General features: G+C 46.5%; 1 protein-coding gene across 1 annotated transcript in view; it reads left to right on the top strand.

The window, feature by feature from the left end:
• The window catches only part of LOC119405890 (protein O-mannosyl-transferase TMTC1), a 100,485-nt gene that overhangs the window by 35,806 nt on the left and 42,948 nt on the right, over nt 1-21,731 (top strand). The gene's annotated exons all lie outside the window — the stretch shown is intronic.

Below are 21,731 nucleotides of genomic sequence, written 5' to 3'. Positions count from 1 at the left end.
GACGCTCCTTTCTGTCATTAAGCATTACTTGGTTTTGCGTCGTAAGAAAACTATATACAAGCTATTAGCTTCACGGTGACCTGTTACACTCACCTATAAGTAAAGCATCTATATTACTGGACTGCGTATCACAACTAGTTTATGACGTGAACGTTAGACCTTTTACTTCATGATGCTCTATGTTAAGGATGACCTAGCGACGTGACGATATGGCGCGAGTGTGCCATTTCAACAATTCATGTGCACTATAGCCTGACGAAAGCGCCTTATCAGCGGCGCAGCACCATTTCTAAGGACTGAAATGCAGCAACCCACCCTTTGTGCTCATTACTGTCTGCAGTGTCCAACAACAACGCGAAAAGAAAACAAAAAGAAGCGGAGAACAGGATGTTCTTCACTTGTATCACTATGAGAAAACTTTCTGACCGTCACGTATAAAGGCATTAAATGGACGTTCTTAAGCTAATACCACAAGGAAACTGCATAGGGAAACCTTCCGGCCCCAACAGTCACGATTGCTGATAACCGGTTATTCAAAAACGTCATACCTAACACTGCATAATTATAAGAACATTTTTCTAAGCATTCTTCAAGCTGTATCCACGAACGCAATGTTACCATTGCATACCTGGATGCCATTTGTTTCTTGTATACATATTCTTTAGCTTTATTAACTCCAGTTCGTTGAGTGCACGCGTTGGTCTTGTAACCACCCACTCTACTCTATTATTTCGCAATACATATGAGGGTATGCGAAGATAAATCAAGGAGGCATATGTGTATTTCAGGTCTGCGCTCCCTGTTGTATTATCACAGACAGAAACGCGTGCGTCACCAAATAGGAAACGGTAGACAAGTCGCATCGTATGTTAAATTACCTACATGCGAGTCTGCAAGGGAAGGAGCTAGATTTATTTCGCGTCTCCGATGTACTACGCATTTTTAAGCATCATCATTTGCGAAACACTGGCTGCATTGTGTTCTACAGTTACAAACTAGTTTTTTTGGTGTTTATAGTGCGAGCTCTGCAGAGTATTCCGAATTCGCAATCTCTGCCACCATAATTAACGCCTATTCTCTTGTTTACCCCCTCATGCCCCTCACCCCGTGTAGGGTAGCAAACTGCATATAACAAGCGTCCCTGCATTTCCCGCATTCTCTTTCTCTCTCTGACTAAGGCAGCGAGGTTGAAGGAGTTAAAGTTTAAGTGCATGGTCACTATGTGTCGCGCTGAATAAAATAATAACCATTTCGAATACCATTTACTGTAATTGCCGATTTGCAGCCTTCGTATCAACCAAGTGCACTTACTGTACATATTCGGCGTCGTACTCTATCATTATTGTGTACCACCACTACTTGATAGAAACACATCACCTTTGTACTGTCGCATGACTTATGCGGTAACCGTAACTGATGAAATATAGTGAAATGCAAGTCTCGCACAAGTTAAATAGAATTTTTCCATAAGTGCTATGTGTTAACGTTCACCGCGCGTTTCTATTCGTATTCCAAGCAGCACGACCACCTGCCTCAGCATGCGCAGTAGAATAGGATATTTTTTTACTTTGTCGCCGAGTGCTTCGCCTGCCACCCAATTTTGGAACCACTTGCCGAGCAACCGCAGAGCGCAAAAAAAAAAAAAAGCGCCATTTCGTGACTTGGGTGCGCGCGTGACTGCGGTCGGCGGCAGACGACGCCACACAATGGACAGTTGTCTAAAAGAGCGCAGCGGTGGAGGCCCACCCAACTTGGGGACGACAGAACGTCCGTGCAGGCAGCCAGCTTCAAAAATAAGGTGGGGGGGGGTCTCCACCCCCTCTCATCCATACTCTGCGGAGGGGTCGGCCGTCTCCGCAGGCGGGCTGTTGCCCTTCGTGATGTCCTGGCAAACAGCTAACCGTGAACCCTCATACAACCACGCTCCCTGCACCGTCCTCCCCCCTCCTTGTTTCGACGCGTCTAGCACCCAGGGGACCCCACACGAACGTCCGGTAGGGTGCCCCTCGATCATGCCAGCTTTCTTGTTCGACCTTTGAATTTTTACCTCTTTTTTGTGTGAGTGTAATGGGGAGGGCTTTCGTCCGCTTGCATGTTTCCCGCCGTTTCACAAGGACTACAAGAAACGAGGGGGGTGTGACGGCATAGAGGAGAGGTGTTCCACACTCGGCGAACTTCTCGACGTGCTGGTGCGTGCGCTTTACCGCGTTTTCAGGCGTGACGGTGTTTGTCATCGTGAGGGGTCCCGGCGACCATGGAAGCCGCAAAGAACGATGCTTTTTTTTTCGTTTTGTTTTAGTGCGCAATACGTGCAGAGCCTCCAAGCAACTAACAAGAACTCTGTAAAGATTCGTGGAGTGTGCGCTTCCAACATTTTTCTCACTTCAGTGCAGGGGTGTTTTATATAGGAATGCTTCATAACTGTAGACAGGTAATAATGGGTTCTTTATTTTTCATCAAGAAGATGGGGGAGGCTGGGAGAAAAAGATGAGAGCCTGAGAAGCAGCTTGACTAGCTCCGGCCCCCCAAATATATGCTTGCGGCCTGGATGTCCAACGAGACGGAATCTCCAAGCGGACGTAATGTTCAATAGTGAACTTTCAGGCTCGTTAGACATTCAGTCTCGTTGAACATTTGGTATCGGTTGGTCATTCCGTCTCGTGGGACATTCAGGCTCTGAATCCCGAATGTACACCTTGGCGCGTTTACTTCAAACTCTGCTGCGCATAATGAAGCATCAAAAAGGGAATTATACAGCGACATGTTAATAAACAGTGTAAATAAACAGGGGAAACAAACACCAAGGAAATAAAAGGATGGAGAAACTAAATTAGCAGCAACAATATAATGCATTTCTTTCATTGGAAGTATAAATTAACAAGAACAGATCGCAACATCTGACATTACAAAAAATATAATAAGAACACTCGTAGCTAGAGAATACAATGTTGAACTTTAACAGGCGAGAACAAGGTAACACGCGTTTGATTTATGACGAAACAATGATGTGTAAAGGGCATAACATATTGTGTCAAAACAGGTATCAGAACAAGATTGGAGGTTCATTGCAAAGATAATAAAACAAAAAGAACGTTCAAAATTTTGAGAAAAATGTACGGAGTTATTTTGGGCGGATCTTTCCGGTGCATTGTTTTTACTTCCACATAAGTTTGATAACTCCGGAAGCTTTTGTCATAACATTTGTGTCCCGTAAATAGTTCGACATAATGATAGTTTAGAAGTTTCTGGATGGCGATCTGAATATATCTGCATCCTCCTTTCTAAACAGGCTAATTGAGCATGGAAATAGCCGTTATTCCTAATTTCTGATCTGTGTGCTATGGAAGGTGTGAGCGGCTCGCTGGTTAGCGGCACACTAACTCATTAGTACTCACGAGTTAATGTGCGTTAGTGACGTCACTGAGACTTCGAACTATAAAAATGGAGGAAGCATTGTGCGATTCATTCTTGCTTTATCTGCGTTCCCACGGACCAGGGTTGCCATTGGTGGCTACATTGCGCTAAATTGGCTACATTAGGACCCCTTCTGGCGACAAAAATTCCAGGTTGGCGCCATGGGAACTTCTTTTGGCTACTTTTAACTTCTGTTTTGCTGCATCAAGTAGCCATTTTTCATATCATTTGCGGATAAAACGCATCATTACCAAGCTATTATCTCGTACCAGAAGATGCGCGCGCGTCCTCTGCACAACAGAAGGCTGGTGCGCATCGAGGCACCCAATATAGAATTACTGCATATGCTACCTTTAGGTAGCACAGTTGCGCGTCTGTCTTCCAAACGCTGCTAGCAACCATGCATTGCGGAGAAGCTGACGCTCAGGCCATTTTTTGTATTTCTAGACGGCGCCGCTGCAGCGTACTGTATTGACACAAGTCATCGAGAGTCAAGTTAATCTCCGGTCTTCGACACACCAAGCATGTCAATCGACGGCACGGTAGGCATGTCACCTGCAAAAAACGGAGTGCGGCTTCGCCGCATAGCTGTGGTTGCTGGCCAGACCTACGCGCAACTGTGCTACCTAAAGGTAGCATATGCAATAACTCTACCCGAGTGCAATGCACGGTGCGCTGAAATACGAAGTGGCGAAGTTAGTACATGCATGTTGGCAAACGTGTAACTAGCACGCTGCTCCGCCATCTATGCTGCTGCCACGCGAACATTTTTGATTCAGACGCGCAGCGCGTTCTCGTGTGGAGTTAACAAAAACAGACATTCCCGACAAAATGAAGTTGGATTATTCACCTTAAGCATTCTTGACTATATGAAGCTGGACTAGTAATATGTAAGCTCTTCTAAACGAATTAGATCTGCGGCTTGAAGAAAAAAGCTGCTTCAACGTTTATTGTTTCTATTGACTTGTTGGCTTGACTGTTTCAGAATTACTCTGCATCTGGCAAGAATTCTATTCTACATAACCTATTAGCCTGGCGCACTGAATTAATTATAATTTGTTTATTATAAGTTATTTGTGGCTTGATGACCAAGCAAGAGGTAAAAACTGTCCTCTTATTTCTATGGTCTCCCTTATTCGAAATGGTATTAGGTGTTGTTGAATAATGCAATCTCAACTCATAATACCGCTTCTGTTCAATTTGGCTACAAATTTGGCCATAAAATTAAACGACATGGCCACTTTGGCTGCTTTTAACTTGAGTTCTGGCTACTTTTCAAATCCATCCAATGGCAACACTGGCACGGACGTTCGGCGGCTGAAAAGGAAAATAAAGAAAGAACCTTCGCATGCAATACTCTTTTGATGCGCTTTAGAATAATCCCTTACGTAATCGCTAGAATGTGTTGAAATGAGTTTTGCCAATCTAAATATAGCCTTGCGGTTGATTAGGCCCATTTTCGTTCAGCGTATATTCATGATATTCATCGTACAGCACGACTAAGCTCAAACAGTTCAGTGAATTGCAATTTATTTTCTAAAATATCTTAGAAAATACTGCAAGACAAAACTCCGAGCCGTTTCTTTTGTTCAATGATCAAGAGTTGCGCAATGTGAAACATATCTTTCGGAAATCTTTACCCATGGCTTACTTAGATCTAAAAGATACCGCGAGGACAATTTTTTTACCGTTACGCAGCATACACCAAAGAAGCTGCAAATAATACTCATTTCAGCTATCGTTATTAAAGTTTGCTTCATATCGGCGCTTGGTATGAATTGTAACGAATGATAAAAAAGCAAGAGCTCCGTGTTCGGTTCAGCTGACCTTTTTTTGAATTTGTTAGATGAGTGGATATGCAGCAAGCAACGTTTGCTTGCGTTCCCACCAGATGGCATAATGATTACACATGCGAGCAAAAAGGCTTACGCAACAGCAATACGTTGCCTTGATAACCTGCGAGTTCTTATTACCTGTAGGTAATAAGAACTTAGGACACGAATAACATCACGCTGCTATTCCTTTCTGCGCCTCACCAGCTGACCGAACGGCGCTCTGCTTGCGTTCTCGCTGCAATAAATTTGTAGTAAACGATAGACGTTTAAAAGAAATTGAACAGCGCAGCAAGGAATCAAATGGTACTGCGGGAACGCTTCTATTATGCCGGTGCATACTTCTTTTTATTGTAAGCCTCCACAATAAAATAAAAAGCTGATTTGAGTTGTCTTTTCATCAACTTTCGCAATTAATTTTACGCACTTTTAGTAGGGCGATGGAGATTAATTTAAATGATCGCGCCTACGCTCTCTGAGCCTGGCTACAACAATCGCCTTATTGCATTGCTAGAAATGAAAGACAGGATCAAAATAAGGGCGCGCGCCCTTTTCGGGGGCGCGACTCTTGCTGTCGTTGCTTTGAGCAGGGAGACAACGAAGCAGCGAACAATTGAGCGTCGTCCCCTCACACCAGGGGGCGGGGACGGGCTTCGACCGTTTCCCTTGTCTCGCTTGTCACGTACCGCTCCCGGCCCAGCTCACGCACACGCTGGCACGAACAAGCCAGTTAGCGCTCAGCGAGTGAAGGTCCTCTCTAGAAATTTTGGAGTAGCGTGCAGCGAGGGACCTTAAGGTAGTTGCATGCAGCGTGCGGCATGCTGGAGGTTTCGGGGCCGTAGTTTCGCGGTTGGGGTTTGCTCTTTTATTCCTTTTCTGTTTCATGATCAGAGGCAACCTTTCATCAGTTATATTTGCCAATGGTGCTTGGTTAGGCTTGTCGCGGAGAACCACAATTACGAAAGGGTCGGGAACGGGCAGCATGAAAATAGAGAATTTTAGTGCCGGGAATACCGAGCTGTTGGGTCCGCGTGTTCTTGTGTCCTATTGTACATCTACCGAATTTCTTCTGTTCGACAGACGCACCCCAAAAAAAAAAAAACACAAACGAACGCTTTAGCTTCCATACGCAAGCGTTTTTGGGGCCCCGGCGCTAAAACTCTCTAATAATGCGACATGCGGTAGATGTGAGAGCGTTATGAGTCTCAACATTTGCCGAATGTAATGAATACACAACCATCTCCCTTTGTTAAAACATAAAGAAAAACAGCGAGAACGTTTACCTCCTTCACGAGCACAATTTTTAATGGTTGCGTATAATATAAATTATTTTATCCGCTTCTACCAGCTCGTTGTTATGCTCTAATTTTTAGTGTAATCTTTCATCTCCTTTTACCTAGTTCTCTTTTCCCGAATTCTTGCGTGCGTTGTGACTTGTTCCATGTATTTTGTTTGATTTCCGACTCGGACTAATGATACATTTAACGATATTATTGCTTAATGTGTGCTATCTGAGTATAAAATTATCTATTTCTTGTCCATAGTTGTGAGCTTTATTCTCGTTGTTATGGTATAGCTGCAATATGCAGTACTATTCATGAAATGACATTCTGTAATCTTTCAAAGCATTTACAGCGTGGTCAAACTAATCAAAGGAAGCACATCTTCGGAGGTAGCGCAATGATATGCATATATGAAAAAAAAGGCCGCGACACTTACTTAATTAGGCATTGTGCCACTAGTTCATGTCTTCATGGTGGTACTTCAGCAAATTGAGACGACGACACTAAAGGAAAACCAGCAGGACCAGCACTCGTTTTACTGGCTTTTTCAACCTGGTGTCGTCGTCTTCTTTTCCGCTTCAGCACCACCATGAAGTCATACAACCTCGCTCAGTTTTCAGCTCCTTTAGTTTAAGTCTTATAGTCAAATATAACTTAAGAAGCAGGACAGACCCGAACCAGATGTCTGAAGCGTGGCAGCTGATTGCCTCGGCGGCGACGCAAGAAATGGTCCCGCTCATGTATTCGGCAATTTTTTCCGACGGCGAGGTGGCCGACCGTCCAGCTTATGACGTCATTCTAGAGTGAGCACTGATTGGTGAAGGCTTGTGCGCATCCACCTTTGACGAGGAAATACCGCCGCCATCTAAGGAAGGAAAAAACATTTATTAACAGAGAGGGGTTTATGGTGCAGGGCCAGCTTGGTCCGCAAGTCCCATCTAGCAGTGCTGACTGCCCTCAGTCCAGGGCGCCACAGGCAGTTGACTCCCTGCCTGCACTGTTGATCAAACTGATCTGATCGTCAAGGCTATCGCTGGCCAGCAACTCCTTCCACCGCTTCACACTCGCTTGTTCAATGGGGGGCATGCGGCGGATGGCCCGGCAGGTCCACGTGTGCATTAGCGTTGCTTTTTCACAGCACCATGGGCAGCGCGCAGGGTATACTGTTGGGTGCATTTTATTGAGTATATGTAACATTAGGTAGGTTCCGGTATGAATTAAGCACCAGCTGACAGCTTCCTCTTTTGTGAGCTTCCTGTAGGGGAGGAAGTAGATACGCCTGAGTCCCCTGTAGTGATTTGGGATGGCCTTATACTTCCCGGGATCGGGATATGTTCCTGCGAGGCAAGGTCATGGGGTGTTCGGTATGTTGTGTATCGAGCCACCCCCGCCTTCTAATGTTGTACCCATCGATAGACGGTTTGAAGATAGAATGGGCTGAACAGACACGCCATCAGAATGTGACTACATCTGAATCATACGGATGATTTGCGTCGGCATCACAAAACAAATGTTAAAGCCGCATACACTCTACGAAAGCTTTGCTTAAGTATCTCGCGATGATGGAATAAAAGCTCTCTTCAGGAAACGCGTATCAGCACCCTCTGCTTTCAGTGCCGCGAGCAACGAGTAGCACTCTTCTTTTCCAAGCTCTTCTGGTCAAGCACTTACTTCCGGTTTCTCGAATAATCAGAAACAGTCTTCTAAAAGATAAAACTGCTACGAAACACACGGTTCCGGTTCAAGTTAAGAGTTATAATGAATGCATGTGATAACCTGGCATAACTTTACATAATATAAGAATCAAATAACTGTCAGGGTGAATAATGAAAAAAATTGAGTGAGTTCATTGAAAGAACAGGTGGTTTTCTTCTGAGCAGCTGGGATTGTGGCGGCATCTGGTGGAGCAGGTCTCTACCCCGAGCTTCTTTTTACCTGGCCTCTGATATCGTCTTCGGCTGCGCGACGAAACACAAAGTTAATCCAAGAAATACACCAGAGCACCCGAACGCCGACGTGAGAGTGCCAATACCCGACACCTAAGTCAATGATTACGATCGCCTCCAGTCGTTTCCATTCATCGCGTTGCGTGAATTTCTAATGATAGGTGGCGCTGTTTTTATGGAGCATGTACTTGTACAGGAGGCGACGTCTCGCTAAAGCAACGCAAACGTGTACGCCTTCGACCCCGTGCGGCTGCGCTTGCAACCGGCCATCTTACTGGCTAGTAGCATAGCGCGGGAAGACACAAGGACAAAGACGAAGTACGAGACGAACACAAGCGCTAACTTTCAACAACGAAAATTTTATTTTCAGGATCGGTCATATATATACACACATGAAATCACGCGACAGTAGTGAGATATTTTCGTTTGCAACTGATAGCACATGGAAAAGGGCGTTCAAACCTATCCATCATACAGCAGTTTATACGTGGCAACCAACCTTAACTACAGGGCATGCGTAAATATTCAATTTCTTTGGTGGATAATGACAGTGACACCTTGCTAATACAGCGGTCGCCTAGCTGCAGAAAGGATGCGATCTGTCTCTATTATCAGTCTTACAGGCTCCGATTTACTTCTTGAAAGAATGGCAGTAGCCTCTAGTACCGGGTGGCATGCACACGTTTTGCAGTGAAGTGCTAAAAAACCGTCACCTGACGCACCTCTCACTTTATTTCGGTGTTCCTTCAACCGGTCGGTAATGCTACTGTGCTACTAGCCAGTTTACGATGAACCAAGAAGCCCATATTGGTACCCTTGTCGGCCATCTTACGTTATGTGCTTGTTGTGTTCATACCACCTGAGGTCTGCTGTGCTAAAGCCCTAGAAGAATGGCATACCACTGAAGGCGCAGTGATTACAGCGCAAAGGACACAGCTGCGCCACCTGCCTATGGTAGTTGAGGCCCCGTCGCATAAATGCAAGCAGAAGAGCAACAACTCTGGGGCCTTCGTCTCAAAAACAAACGCGCGCCGTGAGTCAGGTCGCACTTTTTCTTAACAATGAAAACAACGTTAGTGTCAGTCCTTAAGGAAAAGATTTAGTGAGGAAGCTGCCCCGTTGCCTGCGAAGGCTATTTTTTTTATCATCATTCTATAGCATTTAGGCTACATGTGTTATGCAGTTGCTCGGTCCATACCACTGAAACACCTGTGTATAAAGAACGCCAAAATATATATGGTCTCCACTTCTGAGTTCACAGATTTAGGGTGCATAGTCCATCGAGGAGAATCGATGTGTTTTGGCGCTTCGGGGGTTAAAGGGGAAACAATACGATGCACGGCCTGTCACCAGCTGACGTGTTCCCTGGCAAGCAGAGAGGACGTTAAAGTCCACGTGATCCCTGGTGCCCAATGTAATGTCCCAAGGAAAGAAGGCGCTGCCTTCGACGGTTTGTCTGGATTGATGAGCTCGGCCTTTGCCCGTTTGTACTTTTTTCTTTGTTTTGCTATCTCAACGTTCAGCTTAATTCTTTCTGCGATGATTATTCTTCTTCTCTTCTTATATTTTTGTTTACAAGTATGGCGTAATTCCGCAGTACTTTTTCTTCCATAGTGCCCATGCAAGTGGCTTGCAACCTTTATTTTTTGGAAAACCCAGGGCACTCCCTGTGGCCTGTGGAGGACATAAGAAGCGTGTTCGTTTTCTTTGCCACGTATATCTCACTCGTAAAATGGCTCTCAATGACCGATTTCGCCAGAAGTACCTTGTTTTTGAGAAGTATATAATTATTACTTGTTTTCTTTGTCGCTCTGCTACCTATTTCCTGCCTGGCAGTCTCTACTACACAAGGAAGAACGCGACACTAATTTTTAATGAGGCACATCGTACGCCATAATTACAGTTGACTTCACTCAAACGCGACAGTTTGGCTATCCAGCAAAAGCTCTGCTCTTTATAGACACTGCAGTGGAAAGTCATAACCGGAATCGCTATCGACCGTTCACTCTACCATAAACCAGCTTGCTGTGCGGGCGGCTGTGATGTCCCTGCCTAAAACAGCTTCTTCTTCATTTTGTTCTCTTTTTTTTTAACACGAAAGTGTTCTATGCCGGGGTCCACCAAGACTTCAATGACGTATTTCCGTCACGGAAATGACGTCGAAAAAAGGTACACGATCAGATGGCAAAGAAAAAAGGTTCCGTCACCGGGCATCGAACCCACGCCCGCTCGGTCTGCAACAACGGATGCCGGGCATGCTATCCACTGCGCCACGGTCACAAACTCTAGAGGCTTTACAAACGCGCCTTTTATATCTACCACTCTCCCAGTCGGCGGGGTGGTGTAGCCCTCTGGGAGCGGCAAGGTACAGTAATTCGTCATTACTGTGGCCTCCGCGATTAGCACCTGCAACGCGTTGCACGTCCGTCCCATTCGGCGCGTTTTCAATAGAAGCTCAATTTTGTCAATGCCTTAACGCACTGAGATGTGGCGACATTGGCCCAAGCGTCGTATAAGCATCGGCCTCGCTCATAGCATCGCGCTAATCCAAACCAAAAATAGCTCTGCGACGCGCGCCCTCCTCACCTGGCTGTAACACCGCGTTCCCCGCTCACGCGCTCACTCCGAGCAGAATCGCGGCCGGGCTACCGGGGTGGCACGACGCGCTTTGCGTTTCCCTCTAGTCCTGCCGCGGTGTTCAATCACATTTTAACATGCCGCGCGATGGCGACCAAGTTCTGCGTCCAATATGCCACGCTATTCTGGCTATCACACCTCGTTCTTTGATTACGCGTTCACTGTTGACTACTACAGCTACCACAAGGGCTTGTTTAATCATTTAACATGGGCGTTAGTCGTCGGGATGGAGATGTACCAACAATCATCAAAGTGGGTGCATCCACGTTAAACGGTGCTATAGCTGCCAGACAATATATATATTGTGCAAACTCTCTTATATCAATGTACAGTAAACATTCAGTTACATCTGTAAGGGCACGCTTTACTTTCGTGTTATTCCGATTCCTATGACGGGGGGATCAACCATGTTTTTTTGCTTGTTTCTCTATAAGATGGGAAGTAATGAACAAAATCCCAGCGAATAGGTCGCTAGGCTCCCCTTATGGCAGAAAGAAAGCTAAAGGAAAGAAGCGATGAGGGAAACTGATTTCACCCCGCAAGTCTGGAGGGAAGTGGAGAGGGGGAGAAGGGGGCAGGGGTGCCCTCTGAAATGCTCGGAGGTCAAGCCTTCGATATGAACCCCGACGTCGTTGATAACAAGTGCCCGGGGATTAATCGATGCCCTCGGTGCTCACATCTACACCATCCCAGGAGGCCTTCCTCTTCATTTCATCCTTACCCGCTACTCGGTGGAGCGCGATATGGGCTCTTAAGCTCCGGGGGTTCGGCACTCTCAAGAAATGTTAAGGATTTTAGCACGATACGAGAAGCCTGCTTTAGCTTCGATATCTGAAAGCACAGAGGATGTCAAAAGAAGTCGTAACGATAAATACCTTGGAAGCAAGTAAGAAAAATGAAAAGGAAGCTTAGAGCGAGTAGGCTGCAGTCGTGTTTTTAAAAAGTCCTTAGGGCATAAGGAAGTCTTGATAGGAACTCCGGAACTTGCACACGGAACTTTGTTGTAAAGAACCAGCTGCCTCTGTACGCAATGAAATTTTTACAGAAGGAAAATAATGGTTACATCGATGTTTGTTCGAAAACACCCGTATTATCTAACATGTCCGAGCATTTTTACGCAGCTTTTCTTTAAAAGTTGTTGCAGAACAGTTAGATAATAACCGAAGAAAAGTTGAACATAAACTTTTTCAAATTCCTGACTCTGTTGTTTAGACTCTGGTAGGGCCCCTTAATTTCTACCATCCTATAGGCATGCCGAGGAAAAGTACTAGAGCGAGTATGACTGGTAATCATTCCGCATTCCTGTTCCAGGCTTATAGATAGTCCTGCCATTAAAAGAAAAAAAAAAACTTAGGGCGGCTTCGCACTGGTTCTGAGCTTGAAGGAACAGCAGAGATGGGCGGCCATCCTTAGCATACCAGCCAAGCCTTGCCAATAGATAGCCAGTTAAGCCTAGATATAGCCACATGAGCATAGAGAGGGGCAATTAAGGCCAGGAAAGCCAAGTTGAGCGTCTCTCGCTATTTCTTTCTCTCTCTTGCTCGTTCTTTTTAGCTCGCTCTCTGTTTATTTTTATATATTTCTTTTTGTCTCTTTCTCTCTCTGTCTTTTTCACGCGAGAGCGTTAAAGAGTTCGTTTCGCAGAAATTGCTCGTCATCTTGTTCCTGACCGGAAAACCGAGAAAGATGCAAATAAAATGAAGAATAAAATTTTTCGGGTTCGAGTGAGAATCGAACCCAGGACGTCTCGGTAGCAACCAGGTGTTCTACCCCCAGAGCGACGTTATTCCTTCTTCTATTTATTGCAAGGAAGGTAACCGTTGCAGTTAGAGGGATATTGTAGAAATTTATAATCAGGCATATTTAAACAAAAATGAAACACAGAAAATCAGCGCAGAGCCTTACTAGAACGTTCATATATCCCACGTATTTGAATCACTTGTTCGTGGAATATGTTTTTTGTTGATAGCGTAGGCTCAGCATTTCTGTCAATCAGTTTTGTTCTCGAGAGACTATGCAGACCAATGAAAAAATGGCTTGGAACTGCCTCGAAAAAAATAAGACTATATGAATGTCACGTGTAGTGAAGGAGTCTCCTTACCGCGTGTAATATTGCGTAGCAGTCAGCGTAGAATCGCGCCAGGCGCCAAAAAACATGTGAATTGCGCAACGAGTGCGTGTTTTAAGGCACACACATTACAAACCGCTCAGACATATTTAGTCATCATCAGCAGCAAAAGCTTCAACAAAGTGAGCAGCTGCGTAGGTTCGCGTCTTGCCTTACGGACGCGTAATGGGCCCTTCGCTGATTCCCAAAGAGATTAATTATGGCGTAGTGGACACTTAACAACTTCACTTGCAGTAGGCATTCTAGGATAGTTTTGAACGGCCAATGTTACGCGCACTGTCGTTTGCTTCCTTACGGCACGGTCGAGGCATGCACCGAGAACAGAAGCCAGGCTAGCAATTGAGAAGGCGATGCGCACGGGGCCCGATTACGCTATCGCGTTCTACTCTTGAAGGAGAAGCGTAAGCGTCCTCCAAGTTGTCCTCTTTCTTTCTTGCTCTCGTTCTTTCTCTTTCACTCTGTATGTTTGTCGTTCCCTTGCCCACAGCAACGCAATCATATGATTCCCACAAATGCCTGTTCTGCTGCCGTGCCTGGACAACCGAGTGGTTACGACCCTCGCCTTGGGACCGGGGGTACCCGGGTTTGAAACCCACCTCGCCAAGAAATTGTGTGTTGTTTTATTTAATTCTTCTCCTCCTCTCCGCTTCTCACCCCCTCCTTCTTTCCTTCCTCCTTTCCACTTCGCCGAGCCGTTTTAGTGTAACGCTCGCCTTCCTCCTCCTTCCTGGGTCCCTGCCTCAGCACTCCTCGTTTTACTAGGCTTTACTCTCTCTCACCCCAGGCTCCAACCTCCTTTCCTACCACTCTCCCTCGGTGTCTGGCGCATCATAGCCATTGCCGCTTTTGTGCCATAAAACCCAACATAACTAACTAACTACTCTCCCTCGCTCGATCCGCTGTCTCCCTCCACAACTTCGCTTTCTCTCGCACCGGCTGCACTCGGTAGTGGGGCTGGAATTCACCCACCCGAGTTCCTGCGGACGCCACGGGACTTCGATCCTAAACAGCTCCTCTGGTAAAAGGATAACCAGGGCAGAAGTGCGTATCTGCGTCCACACTAGCATTCGCAATCAGTGCGGCCGTTCCAGAATCATTTTAGAAGAAACAAAGGAGGAAAGTCTGGTGTGGGTTGGGAACGATTGAGCGACATTTATTCGTGCGCCTTCGGCCAATTGCTGACACCTCGCAGAGAAGAATAAAACCGCATTCACCGCAGCTGCGCTTTAATAAATAGTCGGAACCATTTTTATGTGGAAGAAAATGTTGTCCCAATTTAACTCCATTCAAGAGGGCTCTCGTGCAATATAGTATGTCCACTTGATGTGATTCAGGCCGCCACAGTAAGTTCACTCATTCAGCGACTCGAAGCACCAAAAATTGTTGCTTAGGAACACGAGTAGCCTCTTCCTATTCAACGAAGTTGAAAATTCCTTTTCGTTGTTTTTAACAGCAGATTAATACAACTATATACCCGTTTACACGGTCTTCCTGTAACGGTTCGTGCTGTCAGATACAAATATATACTATACCAGTGTTCAAGTGGACACGCAGAACAGAACAACAACAAGTTAATTTAAAAAGTCTGGCTAGGTATTTGGGGATTTGGGCGAATATGCCCGCCTAGGCGTTGGCCACGAGACCTTGAGCTCTGGAGGCTTCCTCGGCCCGCTGGATGGTCCAGAGTTGGTCCTCGAGGGCGAAGCTCAGCAGTGCACTTTGCCAGCGCGTTCGATTCGAGGCTGCGTCCCCGTCGGGAACCCTACTTCTGTCGCACTCCCATCACATGTGTTCTTGGGTTGCCCTAGCCTCGCAAAACTTGCAGCTTGACGAATAAAGCTCTGGGTAACAGAGATTCAGGATCACGGGGTTCGGAAAATTCTTGTCTGCAGCTGTGGCCACGTGACCGCCTGTTTCGTGTTCAGTTTTTGGTGTGGGGCCAGAAGTTAGCGGACGCGCAGAATAAGAAGAAAACGAAAATAGACAAAACACCGAAATTGATCCGTATCATCCAGAGGGCCCTTCCTTTCTTTTCTGTTAAGTGAAGCTCTTGGTGAGTCACCGCTCGCATTCGTGACACCCGTCCTTTTAAGCAAAGAAGATTTGGCACATGCGGAGTCCCTGCTGCTGCAGTCTTCTCGAGGGTGGAAAGGCACTCGACATAAAGAACAGGCAAAGGCAGCTATAGTATGTGGGCCCTGGCCCCTGCTGATAGCGCATGAATGACACTATTCAAGAAGAAAGAAGCCCGCTCGAAAGATACGGCAGACATCATCTGCAGGGATCGTAACTCTGAAAAAGAGAGAAGGCAGCTTCTTTTCAGCGGCTCGTTCTTTAAGTACATGCTTTAGACGGCGTGAGATGTTAGCCCAAAAAGATATAAATACGCATAAAATAGCATGACAAAAAAAAATGCAGCAGTTAGGGAGCGGTGTTTCTCAGCAGCTGTCACTGCTCATCACCGGTGCAGTGAATTTCAATTTTCATTTCCCAGTCGGTATAGTATTCGCGCCATCTATTCAGCTCCTAGAGATACAGGCATACATGTCTTAAGAGCAATATCAGGTGTGTTACGTGCCAAAACCACCATATTATTATTAAACGCGTAGTAGTGGAGTGCTCCATCTCAAGTTCTTTAATGTGCGATGACATAGAACAGTTTACGGCCATCCAGTATTTCCCCTTCATCGAAGTGCGTCTGCCGCGGCAGACATCAAACGCGCGACCTCGGGGTCGGCAGCCCAACACCGTAACCACTGTGCAACCGAGGCGGACAGCACTACGTGCCTTAGATTTTGTTTAATGAGTGAGTAGATGAACTGACTATGCAGCTTTTTCTACGTAACGGGCTAAACTGTGCACAGAGTACTGCATAAAAAAATAAAAAAAAATGAATGCGATAGAAGAAACTAATGCTATGCGAAGTGAGGCTCACCATTGGATGCTCTCAGTTTGAACAGCGCTCCTGTTGCAAAGGCGGCCGAAGCAGCGATGGAAACTAGCGTGCTTCAAGTGTTGAATTGTGACACTTGATAGTTCGCGCCCATCTTCTGTCTGTTCGTTTAGCCGCATCCCTTGAGTTCAAGTGACTTTCGTACGCTCTGTAACATGAGCGCGGACATCACGGTGAAAGCCCGAAACATCGCTCTTCCCCTCACCACAAGAAAACCGCGCAAGCAGACAGCGGAGGGGCAAGGTTATCTCTGCGCAAATATAAGAAGAAGCGAGCGAGCTCGCCGACGACTTTTAAATGCGCCCGTCGTGCTCCTAGTGCCATCTCGACGGTAATGAAGAAACGCTTACAAGCGCCTGCCGTCTCTGAGTCCGTCCAGCGGTAAAGGGTGTGCATATAACGCTCGCCGTTAGCTACGTGGAGGATCTGCGTTTCGTGGCGTAGTGGTTAGCGCCACTCGCTGCGCAGCAAGAGGTCCCTGGTTCGATTCCGCTCTTCGGAGGCATTTTTTTAAAATTATTTTTCTTTGGGGATATATATACATACTTATACATATAGGTGCATGACGACGGCGACGGCAAAATCCAGCCGAGACTGTCCATATAATTGCTATCACAATAAAAAAGTTAAGAGCCCTTCTCCAATTGGGAAAATGGGGGCAAGCGAAGCTTCGCATGCGTGCGTGACCCACTATTTTCCCTTCTTTCTTTCGAATCTGTAAGCTCTAATTTGTATAGTTAGTCCCAGCTATAGCCCCAAGCCAAGATTTAAGAAATTTCAATGAAAAGCTGCAACAGAGTACGGTGTGGGGAAGCCCTGATAACCACCGAATCACCACCCTCACCCATGTCGGCGCCGGACGTGATCAGACCCAGCAACGAGGGCCACTGCGCGTGCGCCCGGATCGAGAAATGCTTCATAACTGGGCACGGCGAGCGGCCAAGCGGGAGTTGCCGGCGAACTGTCGAGAGGTGCGCTTGTGTGCGCGGCGTGCGGTCCGCCGGGGCCAGGGTTAGCTGGACCGGCGCGGAAGTGTTGTCGAAAGTTTTCTTTTACGTACTGTCATTTTGTTGCCCTAACAGTTTTTAAGCTTTATTAATAAATGTTGTTTTGTGTTATGTCGACGAGCGGCCCAAATTTCATTGGAGTGGACGGGGAACCCCACAACGGTTACTAGGCATATGCGATTCTCGGTGATTTGTACACTTTCCCCAAGAATGTATGTGTATGAGTGACCGTCTTATTAGAAAGCAAATATCTAAAAATGCAGTGAACAACACCGCGGCTCACGTTAGACCGAACACCATATACATACAGTATATATACGCACTGTGTACTCGTACGAAGGTAAATGTAAATGGTAGCGAAGCTTCCATAGAAGCCCATACGTTCAGAAAATGGCTGCTCATCAGCTGCTCATGGGGCTTAGCGCCATCTGTGCGAGGAGGGAACACTTCCGGCGGAACAAAAATAAAGCGGATGTGATGCAATATCTGGTAAAAAAGTGACGTCATTTTGTTTTCACTAGCGCGAAATTTGACCTCAAACTATCTTTCTTACGCCCCTGATCGCTTAGGACTCGCGCTACGGCGAGCCGGCAAGCCCTTGGCGAGTGTGCTTAAAGCCAACGCTAGCTAAACTAATATCGACCCGTGACTAAACAGCGGTGTTTAAGTGTACCGCCGTTCGATTCGCCTTGGTTTTACTACGAAACCTCATTCTTGGAGCTTTTATTCTGCGTTCGTGTCATCTTTCATAGCGTGAATAAAGTAGGCAGCAGCGTACCTCTCATGTTTTCAACGTTGCTGGTTTGCTTCGCACATGCGCAGGGGACTTAAAGAGCGCGTTGCATGTGTGCTTGAGTTCTAATGAGCAGAAATGACGCCTGGTCCCGCCAAAATAATGATATTTCAGTTTTATTCAATGGTCACAATAACGAAAGTTTCTCACACCCTACACAATGCGCAACAAATGTCGTAATAAGTATAAAAAGTGCGTACACTACATGCACTATGTTTTGCCTTATGTTCCGATAAATTAACCTTACATGTAACGTATGAAGACATGCGAATTGTAGCGCGACAGATAGCTTAGCGATCTGCTCACCGATAGCAGGAAATAAAGTAGGCACTGCGTGTTCACGAAGGAAACCGGGCAGCAGGAATACTGATCCATGAAAATCCAGCAAGCACACTATTTCGAACCGTTGCCCCGGTGTCTCATCTAGAAGAGAGGGCTCGCCAGGCATACGCGTATTGCTGCTGCATCCTTGGAACACCACATCGTTTCCGCGAGTACCGAGGAAAGCGTTGGGCGTGAAATGTTAGCCGCGTCGTGCCGTTGCCCGTGGAACACCGCAGCCAACACGTTCACCAACGATGAAACGCACCTCGCAACTTCGCGAACACTATAATCAAATTCTCACCACAATAATTCACAGAACACATGCAAGTGCGAAACACCAGAACACTTGAGGGGGCGTGTCGTTGCAGACGAACTTACGAGCACGCCTTTAGATGCACCGCAAGGGCTGCACTGAATAACATTGACGTGTGCCTCTCTTCAGGGGGCGCTAAGAAAAAGGGTTTTCCTAAAAATTAAACACTATCATACATTCTTAGCATATTGCACCTACATAATATTGTTCAGAAACTAAATGTAATTTGTAAAACATAAAGATTGCTTCGCCCTTAAATAAAACTTGGTTTTCCGGTATTAGTGTTTGTTCCCTCCAAACATAGTCGCTCTTCAATCGCAGCACCCATAATTCCCCTTGCTGGTGTCTTTGGAAATAGGTTCTGAACCGCTTTTCGCCCGAAGCTTCGCTGCCTATTTGAATCGACTTTGCTTGTACCACGTCACTACTATCACTATGCACTACTTTAACACTGCACTACTATGTGTTCCTGCAGCGGTCGATGAAGTTACGTACAGCGGTGAGCACTGTTAGGGTGAACCCGCGAGCGCGTGGCTAACGGCACTGTCAGCGCCGCGCAACAGCCATCGTTGGAAACATTGCACATGCGCAGCATGCGTTTTTCGATACACTCTTTCCACCGCGCCCACCACGTCATGAAGACGCTTGTTCTGGATACGCTTGTGTGCGCGCGATGAAAAGATTATTTCGTAGAACGCATGATGCGCATGTGCAATGTTTCAAGCGATGACCGTTACGCGGCGCTGACAGTGCCGTCGGCCACGCGCTCCTGTGTTCACCCTAAGAATGCTCACCGCTGTACATGAGTTGCGTGATTTTTGATGACGCCGCCAACGCCGCCCGCGTGATTCCATCCTGACTGCCATTCCCCGCACGTGCTCAACGTATCGCTCATAGCATGGCTTCCGACGATGGCTGTTTACTATCTAGCCGCCTACGTTTGGGTGCTCTCATGAACGCACCTATAACTTGGTGTATAACAAAATTGGCATGGGAGGGTAAGAGGATTTGACGAATATGTCTGTCTGGTCACGACATGAATAACGTGAAAATCCTGTCGCGTACGTCGTCAAACCCTTTAATCCAGACCCATAGGGCACATACCCGTTTACCACGGGCCGCGGTGTACGGGTATGTACAGCCTATGCAGGCGTAAAATCGGTGCAACGTCACTTGTGGTTGTGGTGCTGGCTAGCTAATTTTGCAAGAAAGCGATAAACACTGCATGATACTCCTACGATGCGTACTCCTACGACACAGGCGTCATATCAGATTAACATCGGTGGTTGCAGTGTTGGCTCCACCTTTATAGCAGTCTAATAAACATTACGTTTGTATTCCTACGATTCAGCAAGCTATATTGAAGCACTGCTCGACCCCAAAGGAATACATTAATGAAAGTTACGTATGATATTCACATCATCGCACCGTAAAGTGCACTTAGTCCGTCAGAACGACGCAGTGTCCTCTTCATTTCTTACGAGGCTGGGCGATGGCCTCATGCTGACCGAGGACGATGCCAGATTGATTGACAGCCGCTTTGTAGACTAGGCTACGTAGGCCACATACGCGCAAGTAGTCTACGAATATGATGTTGGTCTATGTAGCACTATCCAGACCTACCAGCCTCGACGGCCTATATCGACATACAATTTGTCGACGAAATGACCGAGGCATTCACGATTTCTAACAGCTGTACAATACCTCATACTCCACCACACATGGACCCCTCGTCACCGGGATCACGACCGGATCCGATAACAAGTCATGACCAGCTGCTGGGGCTCACTGATCAAGGCGATGACCTTGTTCAAGAACTGTCAAGAACCTCTTCCACGCATGTAGACGGGTTCGTGAAACGTGCGTGCGTTCTCCATCATAAAGGACAAGTATAAGCGCTACAAATCAGCTTACCGCTTCTGGTGTTGGTAATACCCACGTTACCGTTGGCAGCGTTACGCAACTGTAAGAACTGGTTATATAACACATATGCGGCTCTTGAACATATATGTGTGCGTATAAAACTTATAGAAATCGTCAGCGTCATTTTGTAACGTTTCGCTCAGTAAAAAGACTGTGCCACAGTCACCTTCCCACCGCATGCTTCGCATGACATTGGCTCCCACGGTAAGTGGGATCTGCCGAATTTTTCATTTAATTAATTTTCACTTGTTATCGTGACAATTATTGGCCGTTATCACGAGGAAACTTATGCTCCGATATCGTGTTTATCTACTATAACTCTTGACTTAAACCAGAATCATGAATTTCGTTGCAGTTCGATCTTTTGAAAGACTTTAGCTGAATATTCGGAAAATCTGAAGTGTTGAAACAGAAGTTCATGGAACAGAAAAAAAAAGAGTGTCACTCGGTGCTCCTGCCAGTAATAGCATTTTGTTGAGATAGCAATTATATGGACACTCTCGACGGGTTCGTTCCGTCGCCGTCATGTCCCGTATAAAGTCCAAATTGATAAGATTCCCCAGCGCATCGTATGTTCTACCGTGTGTAGAAGCGCGCGAGCGGGGACGACGAACGCGGCTGAAGCAGAGATCAAACGAGCCGGCCCATCTCCGTCGCTCGGAGGGCGCATGAGATAAGATCACCCCACTCGGGAGGCCTGCCGTCGAAGCAGAGAGGAAACGCCCATCTTGAACGAGCATGAAAAGACGCCGGAGGGGGGGGGGTGCGCTCGAGCAGCAACATTGAACTTTTATTCTATGGGCGTCGTCGCGATCTCTGGAGCACGCGCTATCAGCGGGCGGCTCGTATACCCTCTTCTACGTGCTGCGCTCTCAACGCGAATAGACTGCAGAAAGGGCATCTCTCCCTGGAGCGGCCGTGTTCTCTTACACTAACGTTTTGTAGAGTTACACAAGGTCGAATCGAGAAGAGTTACCTGCCTGCTTCACTTCATATAACATTACAATTGGTTACTGTCGCATTCATTGCTTCTCTGTTGAGGTGAAACGGCGACTTTTTGAATTGGCATTACTGTTCCGTCAGTGGCGTTGACTTTTGAGCGATGTATTTTCATCAACGCCAAAAAAAACAAACAATTGAAGTGTATGAATCTCTCAACTGGCCACGCAGTGCGTAAT

The sequence above is a fragment of the Rhipicephalus sanguineus genome, chromosome 9 (genome assembly GCF_013339695.2).
Source record: "Rhipicephalus sanguineus isolate Rsan-2018 chromosome 9, BIME_Rsan_1.4, whole genome shotgun sequence".
In the NCBI taxonomy this organism is placed as follows: Eukaryota; Metazoa; Arthropoda; class Arachnida; order Ixodida; family Ixodidae; genus Rhipicephalus; species Rhipicephalus sanguineus.
The sequence above is the reverse complement of the archived record's forward strand: the minus strand, read 5'-3'. Positions and strand labels throughout refer to the sequence as shown.